The sequence below is a fragment of the Pongo pygmaeus genome, chromosome 13 (genome assembly GCF_028885625.2).
Source record: "Pongo pygmaeus isolate AG05252 chromosome 13, NHGRI_mPonPyg2-v2.0_pri, whole genome shotgun sequence".
Classification (NCBI taxonomy): Eukaryota; Metazoa; Chordata; class Mammalia; order Primates; family Hominidae; genus Pongo; species Pongo pygmaeus.
Window position 1 is genome coordinate 96,341,537 of NC_072386.2, and position 11,231 is coordinate 96,352,767.

Sequence of the window (11,231 nt, forward strand, 5' to 3'; positions counted from 1 at the left end):
TGTCAGACTGTGGGCCCTGGTGGAGTGGGTTCACAAGGGAGTCTCCTGACCTGAGGTTTGCAAAGATTTATGGGAGTAGTATGGGTCCCCAAGGTGACTCACTTACTCACCACTTCCCTTGGCAGGAGAGACTCCCCTGGCTCCTTGTTCTTTGTTGCTCCTGTGTAAGCAGTCTTGCCTTGCTTTTTTCTGTTCTGTTTTCTGTCAGTCAAGGTGTTTTTTTGTTTGTTTGTTTGTTTTCTTTTTTAATTAATCTCACTGTGTGTAACTGAGTATTTCAGTTGAAGGTGCTGTGTTTACTTGCCCCTTCTATTTCTCTCCATGAGAGCAGTGCATACTAGCTGCTTCTGTGGACCATCTTGGCCAGCCCCCCTTGGGATTTTTTCTTCTTTATTTTGTTAATATGGTGAATTGCATTGATTTTTTTTTTAATGTTAAACCAACCTTGCATTACTGGAATAAATATCACTTAGTCATGATATATTAACTATTCCTTTGATACATTGCTAGGTTTAACTTGCTAAAAGTTTTTTGTACCTGTGTTTATGAAGGATATGAATCTATAGTTTTTAAAGCTATAGATTTAATAGTTTTAAATTATCATTATCAGGATAGTTTTAAATTATCATTATCAGGATAATGATACTATTCTTTTTTCACGTTCTCTGGAGGAGTTTGTGTAGAATTGTTACTTTTTTCTCCCTCATATATTTGGTAGAATTCACCAGCAGGGATATCTTGCCCTGAAGGCTTTTAAATAAAATTTTTATGGAAAGGTTTTTTTTTTTTTTTTTAACAAGTAATTTTATTTCTTTAGTAGATATCAGGTTATCTATTTCTTCTTGATTGTGCTTTACTAGTTTTCAAAAAATATGTTTATTACATTTAACTTGTCAATTTTTCTTCTTTTTAATATGTGTACTATTTATAGTTATAACCTCTTTTTATTCCTAATACTGGTAATTTATGTCTTCCCCTTTCCACTACCATTTTCAACTCAGTTCAGCTAGAGATGTAGGAATTTTTTAAAATTAAATAATCATCTTTTGGCTTTATTTTATTTATTGTTTATTTCCTATTTCATTGATTTTTGCTTTTTATTTACTTCCTTCTATCTACTTTGGATTTACTTTGTTCTTTTTTTTCACTAGCTTCTCAAGGTCATTAATTACAAGTTATTCTTTTTTCTTTTTCCTGACATAAACATTTAAAGTCATAAATTTCCCTCTACTGCCTTAACTGCATCCCACAAATTTATTTCTATGTTGTATTTTTATTATCATTTGGTTTCAAATATTTTCTAACTCTTTGATTTTTATTTGACCCATGGATTATTGAGATATCTGTTGTCCAATTTCCAAACATTTGTAATATTCTAGCTATATTATTGTTATTGATTTATAATTTAGTCTTTTGTGGTCAAAGACCATACTTTGTATAACTTCAATCATTTGAAATTTATTGAAACTTGCATTATGACATAACATATGTTCTATATTGGTGAATGTATCAAGTATATTTGAAAATAATATGTATTGTGTAGTTATTGAGTGTAAAGTTCTATAAATACAAATTAGGCAAAAACAAATGACGTGTTCAGTTATTCTATGTATCTACTTTTTTTTTTCTAGTTTTTAAGTAATTTGCTGAAAGAGGAGTATTAAATTCTCCTACTCTGATTGTAGAATCATCTATTTCTTGCTTTAATCTTATCAATTTTTGATTTGCTTATTTTAAAATTCTGTTATTAGGGACACACACATTTATAATTGCTATGCCTTTCTGATGAATTAATCCTTTTATTATTATAAAATATTCTTCATTATTTTTTCTAATACTCTTGAGATCTATTTTATCTGCTATTATCACAACCACTGTAGCCTTATTATGGTGACTCTTCACATGGTGTGTCTTTTTCTGTCCATTTACTTTCAACTTTTAAATTTATATTTAAGATTTGTCTCTTGTAGATAGAATTTGGTTGGGTCTTCATTTTAAAAAATCCATTCTGATAACCTGTGCCCTTTAATTGCAGTGTTCAGCTCAATTAACATTTAATATAATTACTGATATGGTTGAATTTAGGTAGCCATTTTATTTTTTATATATTTTGAATCCCTCTCATTTGCCCCACTCTCATCTTACCTTCTTTTGGGTTATTTCAATATCTTAATTTCCATTTTAGGACACTTATTCATTTGAAATTATATTTCTGTACATTTCAAAAACATGTTTGTTCTTTACATTCTTTTCACAGTATGCAGTGCTAATATGATAAAAAGTAGAATTATTGTAATATACAGATAGGTCTATTTACTTTCTATCTTACCACTCTTTAAGTTATAGTTGTCACATATATTACATCTAAGTACATGATAAATCCTACAAGAAAATGTCATACTTTTTGCTGTGAATAATCATTTGAATTCTAAAGAAATTAAGAGAAGAAAGTGTTTTTATTTACCCATATATTTACCATTTATATTTCCTACTCTTCATTCATTCCTGAAAATCTAAGATTTCCCTTGATATCATTTCCTTCAACTTGAAGACCTTTTTGTACAGTTCTGGTGGAGACCAATTCCCTTAGTTTTTCATTACATAAAAATGTCTTTATTTCACTTTCCTTTTTGAAGCAAGCTTCACTGAATTTAGAATTCTAGGATGACAGTTATTTTCTTGTAGTGTGTTAAAGATGTTCCACTGTCTTCTAGCCTCTATAGTTTCTGGGAAAGGTTTGTGAGAAAAGTTTGTGATAATTTCTATCATTGTTCTCCTATATGTAATGGTGATGTTCTTTTCTGGCTGCTTTCAAATTTTTCTCTCTCTTCCCCGAACATCAGTTTGGCTATAATGTACTTAGATATGGACTTCTTTGCATTAATTCCCTTTGAGGTTTTTTGAACTTCCTAGATCTGTAAATTTCCATCTTAAAAAAATTGGAGACATTTTCTGGTATTTATCTTTAAAGTATTTACCTGCCCCATTATCTTTCTTGGTAAGATATATTGAAATTATTTCATGGGTCCCTGAGGTTCTACTTATTTTTTTTTAAATTTCTCCTACCTCTCTTATTCAAATTAGATGATGTTTATTGATCTATCTTCAAATTCACTGACTGTTTCCTTTCATCTACATTTTGCTGTTAGGACCATCCACTGAATTTTTCATTTGAGATGTTTTAGTATTCAGTACTAAAATTTCCATTCATTTCTTTTTTATATGTTATTTTTTCTTGCTGAGGTTTTTAATCTTTATATTCATTATATTTCCTTGACATCACTGAGTATACTCACAATAGCTATTTTAAAATTCTTTCCTGATAATTCCAAAATATAGGTCATCTTGACATGGGCTTCTATTGTTTGCATTTTCTCTTGAGACTGGGTCACATTTTTCCGGCACTTTGTATGTTGAGTAATTTTGTATTTTATCCTGGAAGCTGTAGAGGCAATATTGTAGCGACTCTGAATTTTGTTTTATTGCTCTAGAGAGTGTTGATGTTTCATTTTAACAGGCATCTTATTTCCTTTGGTTTAAACTGAAGCCTGTAATGCCTTTGCTGAGTGGAAGTTCAGAACTGAGTTTAATTCTATAATCCTTAACTGCTAGCTGCTTTCTATTTGACCCATTCATACATAATTCAGGGGTCATCCAGAAATTTGAGCTGAGTGTAAACAGAATTTGGTGGTATTCTTTCATTGTTTTCTTCTCCCACAACTTCTGATTGTCTACTTTGCCTGGAATTTTCCTAGTTCCTCCAGCCAGAAAAGTAGGAGACTTTTTCTTGGAATTTCAGCAATGCTACTTTGGTCATGATTGTGGTTGTCTTTAGGGCATACCTGCAAAAACAATAAATCACTCTGTGCTGACTTCTTACTATAAGGTTGACTGCCTTTCAAAATATGCCTGCTTTTTTTCTGTTCTTGGAACCATCAAGTGTTTATATTTTTTCTTCTAGTATTTACAGGTATTATTTATGGAAAGATACATTATTAGACACCCAGCCTTGAGTTAGCTTGAGTTTACTTGAGTTAGCTTGACTGGGTTTTTGTTTCTTGCAGAACCATAACAGAAGCCATTAATTATGGAATCCAGGATTACTACAGGCTTGGCAGAATGTTGCAGTGGCAAAGGCATAGGTTTGGGAAATGGATATACCACTCTGTTTAAGCTATATGACTTAAACAAGAATTAATGTTAGTTGTCTATTGTTGTATAATAAATTACTTGAAAATGTAGTCACTTAAGATGAAAAACATTTATTATCTCACATGGGTTTTGAGGGTCAGGAATTTTGGAGCTATCTAGATGGATGATTCTGTCTCAGAGCCTCTCATGAAGTTGCAATCAAGTTGTCAGACAAGGTTGCAGTGCTAAAGACTTGACCAAGGCTGGAAAAAATCTATTTCTAAGCTTACCCACTGTTGTCAGGAGGCTGTTGGCAAGCAGCCATGTGTCCTTGCCACACGGGCCTCTCTATAGGGCCGCTTATAACGTGGCTTTTTCCAGAAAGCAAGTAATGTGTGTGTGTGTGTATGCGAGAGAGAGAGGTGGGGATTGTTAGCAATTAATTCACATAAATGAGCCTCCTTTCTTATGCTATCCTTAGCAATTGGCTTTGAGTTTCTTAGAATCTAAACTACTAGGTAGCTGGTTTACTTACTGTAGCTTTCAAAGCTCATAGTCACATTAAAGCTGTTGCATTCTTTCAGCACCATTCCCTAAAGCTTTAATCTGAGGTAGCTTTTTAATTCTAAGATAAAAATCTTAGAATTTATGAAAATCCTAGTGATATGAAAGAATCCTGAGCCTCATGCTTTGACTCACTGTTATTCTAATAATTCATTTTGGACTTTTTGGAAGACACCAGAGGGCATAGCTGCATGAAAGTGTAAGAAGAGAATAGCTGGGTTGATTCTGGTGCTTCTTACAATCAACAGAATCCCCTCCCTTCCCTCTGTCCTTTCCATGAGTAATTCCCACTTTGCTACAGCAGAGAGGCTTGGATCCTGGCCTTTCCCTGCTCTGTAGCCAGCGCATTTCCATTTTTCCATTCTTATTCTCAAGGAGGAAGAGTTGGACTTTAATAGCTCCTGTGAGATTCTCTTCCCTGGCTGTCCCCAGCAGTAGTGTATCGCTTCATTTCTACCTCTGGAGTTTCCTATTCTCTATCTCTTTGTACTTTTTGGATCCATATTATTTGTACTGTACACTTAGTATAGAAGCTAACATTTTGGTTGTAACTGTAAACCTTAAAGTATATCTAAATTTCATGGGCTCTCCAGATTTGGAGGTTGCTGAACGTGTAGAAATATGCTGGCTTTTAACTTCCAGCACTTGTAACAATAGCAACAGTGGCAACAACAAAATTGTCACTGTGAGGGAACCTAGAGAACTCCTTGAATCTATACATTGTATTACCCCATTGTATGTGAAAATGGTTCCAAAAGTAGGTATCTTTTGGTCTTTTGAATGGTTAACATGGCTCTAATAGACCTCATTTTGCCAGAGTATGAAGTGAAGGAAACCCTTGTGAGAGTGCGTTTGGAACACTCAAATTTGTGTAAAGAAAATGAAAGAGAATCATAACGTTGCCCATGTAACCTGATGTTTTTTTCCCTGCTATTGGAGTGTGTAGCCATGGTTTTCTGATTAAGGTATCTTTGAGTTTCCTTTTTCATTTGGCACTCAGTCCAGCTAAGCTATTTTTCTGCCATCTGAACCAAGTCTCCCTCTTCGTTTTTGACCAGGGTGTCTGCCTATATTTCCATCCTCAAGACTAGGCAATGAAGATACCTTGACCTTTCCCTTCCATACATATCTTTCAATTTCCAAAGGTACCACTCAAGCAACAAGAACACTCAGTGATATGGCCAACGACTGCTAAAGAGCAAAGAGGATGTGGGAGGAAGGGCAGGAACCAATGTGCTGCTATGCATGCTCAGTTGCTCCAGTGATTTAGAGTCAGTTGATCTGAAGAGACATAGATTGTGATGGACATAACTTACTTTGTCACCTTTCTTCACTAGTATGTGTACAAACATAGCCTTTTCTGTATTATTTATGTCAAGAGAGTGTCCTTAAGCTCATTAGTTACCTCTTTTACAGTAAAAATTATGATCTAGTACCCCTGGCAAACAAAAAAGTACTCATCCCCTAAAGCTCTCTGATGTCTTTAATTGAGTAGATTCCATATTTGTTTCTTTGGGTCCCACAGCAGTAGTCATTAATGCACACTCTGGAGCCATTCTGCCTGGGTTTGCATCCTTGCTCTGGCACTTCTAGCAGTGCAATCATGGGAAAGTCATATATCCCCCTCTCTGTGCCTCACTTTTCTAATCTGTAAAGTGGGGATAATTATGGTACCAACCTTACAGTGTCGCTATGAAGACTAAGTGAGTCAATATTTAAGAACACCTTAGAACAATCCCTGGTACTTAGTAAGTGTTACTTAGTAAGGTACTGCTGCTTCTCTTCTTCTTCTTTTACTTGTCCTTCTCCTATTCTTCTTAAGCACTCTGGATCCTGGCCTTTCCTATGGTCCTGAGATGATCAAAACATAGGGAAGAGCAGAAAGCAAGGCTGGAGAAATTATATGTCAAGCTCATATGACTTGTCTTTCCAGAAAAATATAACTTACTTATTGAGCCTTATTATGTGTTAGACACTTAATATGTATTTCTCTAATCCTTACAGCAACCCTGGAAAGCAGATATCATTATTCCTATTTTATAAGTGAAAATAGAGTAACTTTACCCAAGTTACTTTGGTAACTTGCCCAAGGTCCCACAGTGTCAGTCCATTTTTTGTTGTTGTTGTTGCTATTAAGGAATATCCATGGCTGGGTAATTCATAAAGAAAAGAGGTTTATTTGGTTTATGGTTCTGCAGACCGTACAAGAAGCATAGTACTGGCATTGGCTTCTGGTGAGGGTTTCAGGCTGCTTCCTCTCATGGCCTAAGGCAAAGGGGAGTCAGTGTGTGCAGAGATCACCTGGTGAAAGAGGAAGCAAGAGAAGGAGAGGTAACAGGCTCTTTTTAACAACCAGCTTCTGTGGGAACTAATAGAGTGAGGACTCACTCATTACCATGAGAACAGCACCAAGCCATTCATGAGGTATGTGACCCAAACACCTCCCATTAGGCCCCATTCCAGTACTGGGGATGAGATTTCATCGTGAGGTTTGAGGGACAAACATTATCCAAACTATAGCACACAGTTAGTAAGGGCAGTTTTGAAATTCAAACAGCTCATCTGACTTCAAGCCCATTTAATTTTCTCTCTACAGTTGGGACTTTTGTGATTCCTTAATTCCTTGCACTAAGATTTTGGTTTTTTTTTTCTTTTTCTTCTTTTCTTTTTTTTTTTTGAGATGGAGTTTTTCTCTTGTTGCCCAGGTTGGAGTGCAAGGGTGCAATCTCGGCTCACTGCAACCTCCACCTCCCAGGTTCAAGTGATTCTCCTGCCTCAACCTCCCAAGCAGCTGGGATTACAGGTGCGTACCACCATGCCCAGAAAATTTTTGTATTTTTAGTAGATATGGGGTTTCACCATATTGGCCAGGCTGGTCTTGAACTCCTGACCTTAGGTGATCCACTCGCCTCAGCCTCCCAAAAAGCTGGGATTACAGACGTGAGCTACTGTGCCCAGTCTACGCTAAGATTTTCAAGTCCTAGGGAAAGGGATGTATGGAAAAGGCTTGTATTATTTGGATGAGATCGGGAGCTCTCCTTGTAGAAAGCAGAGTAAAAAGCTCAGAGTTGTGTGAACACTTGAGTGCTGACCTCACAAGTTAATAGGCTGTAGGTGGCACCAGTAGCATGATCAAGAAAGCTGTGGCATTTTAGTCGTTTAAAACTTAATCTTGGCTTCGGTATATTTGAGACTTAACTGCACTAAATGCTTTTGGGTATATGTCCAGGTCTTTACAGGGGAGTGCAATGGATGAGAGCATCTTTATTTCTAGTAACATTGATACAGTTTTGTCCAAATACATGGAATATTCCCACCTCCTCTGGTTTCTTTCCTAGTAACAAAGTCATGGGCCATTTATGGCCTCACCCACGTACCTCTCTATTGAAAGACATAAAATATGGCAGTGCATTTCTGTGCCAATGAGCAGAGAAATTGTCAGCTTCTCTTTTCCTTATTCATGTGTTTCCCAGGGTTGTCACTTGGCATTATGGGTAATGTGCATATTGATTGGTGCATACTGACTGGGTGTTGCAGACATCCTAACAAGATGAATACATGAGATGTGGAGTTTCTCTTTGCTATACAAATTTGAGGGAAAATGCTGAGTTAATGGGAGGATGCTTTGGTATAAAATAAAAGTTAACATGAGCCAGGCTGCCAGCAGAAGTGCTAAGAGGAGAGACATTTTATAATTTATCAAGTTTTAAGTCTTTGTCTCACCAATAAACAGAAGTGTTATTCATGTTGATTAGCTAAAAAGCCTCCTCACAGACAAGGATCTGATTCTAAGTTTAGGGATTCTTTGCTGATTATAAGTTCAGGCTCCTGAATGGCTCTCCTTGTCCTCTCCCCTTTCCCGCCCAGTGCACCACTTCAGAAGAGGAGAGGCAGTTATATTCCTACTCTGTAATTCCTTATTTTGCCTCTTTCCCCACTAATTCATTCTGAATTCCACACACACACTGATTTCCCTTTGCTTCAAACTGGTTTTATCTAATTATTAACCCAGCAGGAAGAATTAACTTGTAACTCCAGTGTTGGTTTTGTGTCTCTTGAGACATCTCAGCATGACTGAGCACCATAAAATTTGAGTTGTGATTTCTGGACCTGGAGTGTAGTTGTAGAGAAGGAAACTCTGAGGGGTGGCTTGTAACATAAGGAAATCATTTTGATGGGAGTAAATGTCTGCAAGTGAACATTCACTAATGAGGTTGAGAGTTTATTTATAGCAAATAATCACCGTTATTATTCTTTACTTGCTATGCATCACCCCAGCACTGGGTTGTATACAACATGCCAAGATTTTTGCTGAGTGTTTCCTCTCTAAGTCATATGGACAAGACAATTTAAACCTGTGAAAGATAATCCAATTAGAGGAGTAGGGTGTTTTCTTGATCTTTTGTGTCACCAAGTTAAGAAATTAAGACAAACAGTTCATGTGTACATATCTGAAATCATAAATCTATGATCAGCATAGTCAAAAAGTGGTAGAAGTAGAATCTATTGGGAGAGAGGAATTTTGTGTGGAAGAGAATAATAAATAAAGTTATATGCTATTTGCTATGGCTTTTTAACATTAGCTATCATATGAAGCTGTTACTTGATGCCAGGAAAATCTATCCTGCTGCCTGTTTGTATAAATAAAGTTTTATTGGGGCTGGGCACGGTGGTTCATGACTGTAATCCCAGTACTTTGGGAAGCCGAGGCGGGAGGATCACTTGAGTTCAGAAGTTTGAGACCACCTGAGTAACATAGTGAGAGTCCATCTTTACAAAAAATTTTAAAAAAAATTAGTTGGGTGTGCATACCTGTGGTCCCAGCTATTCAGGAGGCCGAGGTGGGAAGAAGAACATTTGAGCCCAGGAGGTCGAGGCTGCAGTGAGCTGTGATTGTGCCACTGCACTCCAGGCTGGGCAACAGAGCAAGACCCTGTGTCTAAAGGAAAAAGTTTTACTGGAACAGAGTCACATTCGTTTGTTCAGTTATCACCTATGCCTGCCTTCACATTATAATGGCAGAATGAAGTAGTTGCTACTACTTTACTATTTAACCTATCTGGAGCACAGATAGGTTAAATAACTCACCCAAGCTCACACAGTTAGGAAGTGGTTGACTCAAGATTCAAACTCAAGCAGTCTGATTCCATAGCCTGCCCTCTTCACCATTGTACCATACTGCCCCTTTACTATATAAGACATAAATCTAGTTGTCTTGTAGGTAGAAAACAACTTGAATTTACCATTCCATTTTTCCTCTCACCAGCCTGGCTCAGACTCTGTCTGGACAGAAGAGCAATTTAGGTGAGCTAGAGGCTACATTGGGGAAGTGGCTGAAGGAACCATCAGCAGTGAAGCCATCTGCTGTGGTCTGAATGTTTGTGTCCCCCCTCAAATTCATATATTGAATTCCTAACCCTTAATGTGATGGTATTTGGAAATAGGACCTTGGGGATGTAATCAGGTAATGAGGAGGGGTTGCTCATTAATATTAGTGCCCTTATAAAAAGACATAAGGAAGTTTGCTTTCTCTCTCTTAATCATGTGAAGATATAACAAGAAGATGACTGTCTGCAAACCAGGAATAGTCCCCTCACCAGACACCAGATCTGCTGGTGGCACCTTGACCTTAGAATTCCCAACCTCCAGAACTGTGAGAAATAAATGTCTGTTGTTCACGCCACTCTGTGTATTCTGTCAGCCTGAACTGACTAAGACAACACCTATTTTCTACCATTGGGTCAAGGTATGCCAGACTGAAGTCTGCCTAGGCAGACATTGGTGTTTTCTTTTTAAAAGTTTACTTCCAGTCTGGCAGTACAATTGGCACATGGTAGGAATTCAAAGACTATCATTATGGAGTCCCTCCCGAGTTTCTATTAGCTTTCCTTCCTGATATTAGCACCTTGAATTTCCACTGAGAGAGCACCTCTCCACCATAGTCATTCATGTAGACAGAGTGGGGTTGACCTCACCCTAACTCCAGTGGTGGGTCCTGTTTAGCCCATCAAAGTGTCCTGTCCTTCTTTCTATCATGATGGTGTAGTGATGGGAACATGATTTAAGCTGATTCAACTAGAGTAAAGCTCACCATCTGTCATGGAATTGCAGGGACATAAATGCTCTCTTCCCCACAGAAGGTGGTAATAAGAGGATTTATACCATGGAACTGTCTTCTCTGTGAGAGGAGAACTTGTGGTTGCTAGGGAGCTGCTATGTAAGGTTTGAAGTTGGAGCTACCCAGATTTTTACCTGGGGCCTGAAACCAGACTTATTCCTTGAACTATTGATTTACAAATTGTTGTTGTTGTCGTTGTTCAAGCAGATTTGGGTTTTGGATTTTCTGTTGCTGCCAGATTTCTAATTGATAGAGGCAGCAATCTAGTATAGCACAAAGAAGATAGGACTAGAGTGAGGAAATCTGTGTTTAAGACCTGGCTTCCCAATGAACTAGTTTTGTGTTCCTGCATATGGTGGCTGATTTATGATTCCTGTTTCCCCACTTGAAGAAAAAGGACAGCCCCATCTTCCTCATA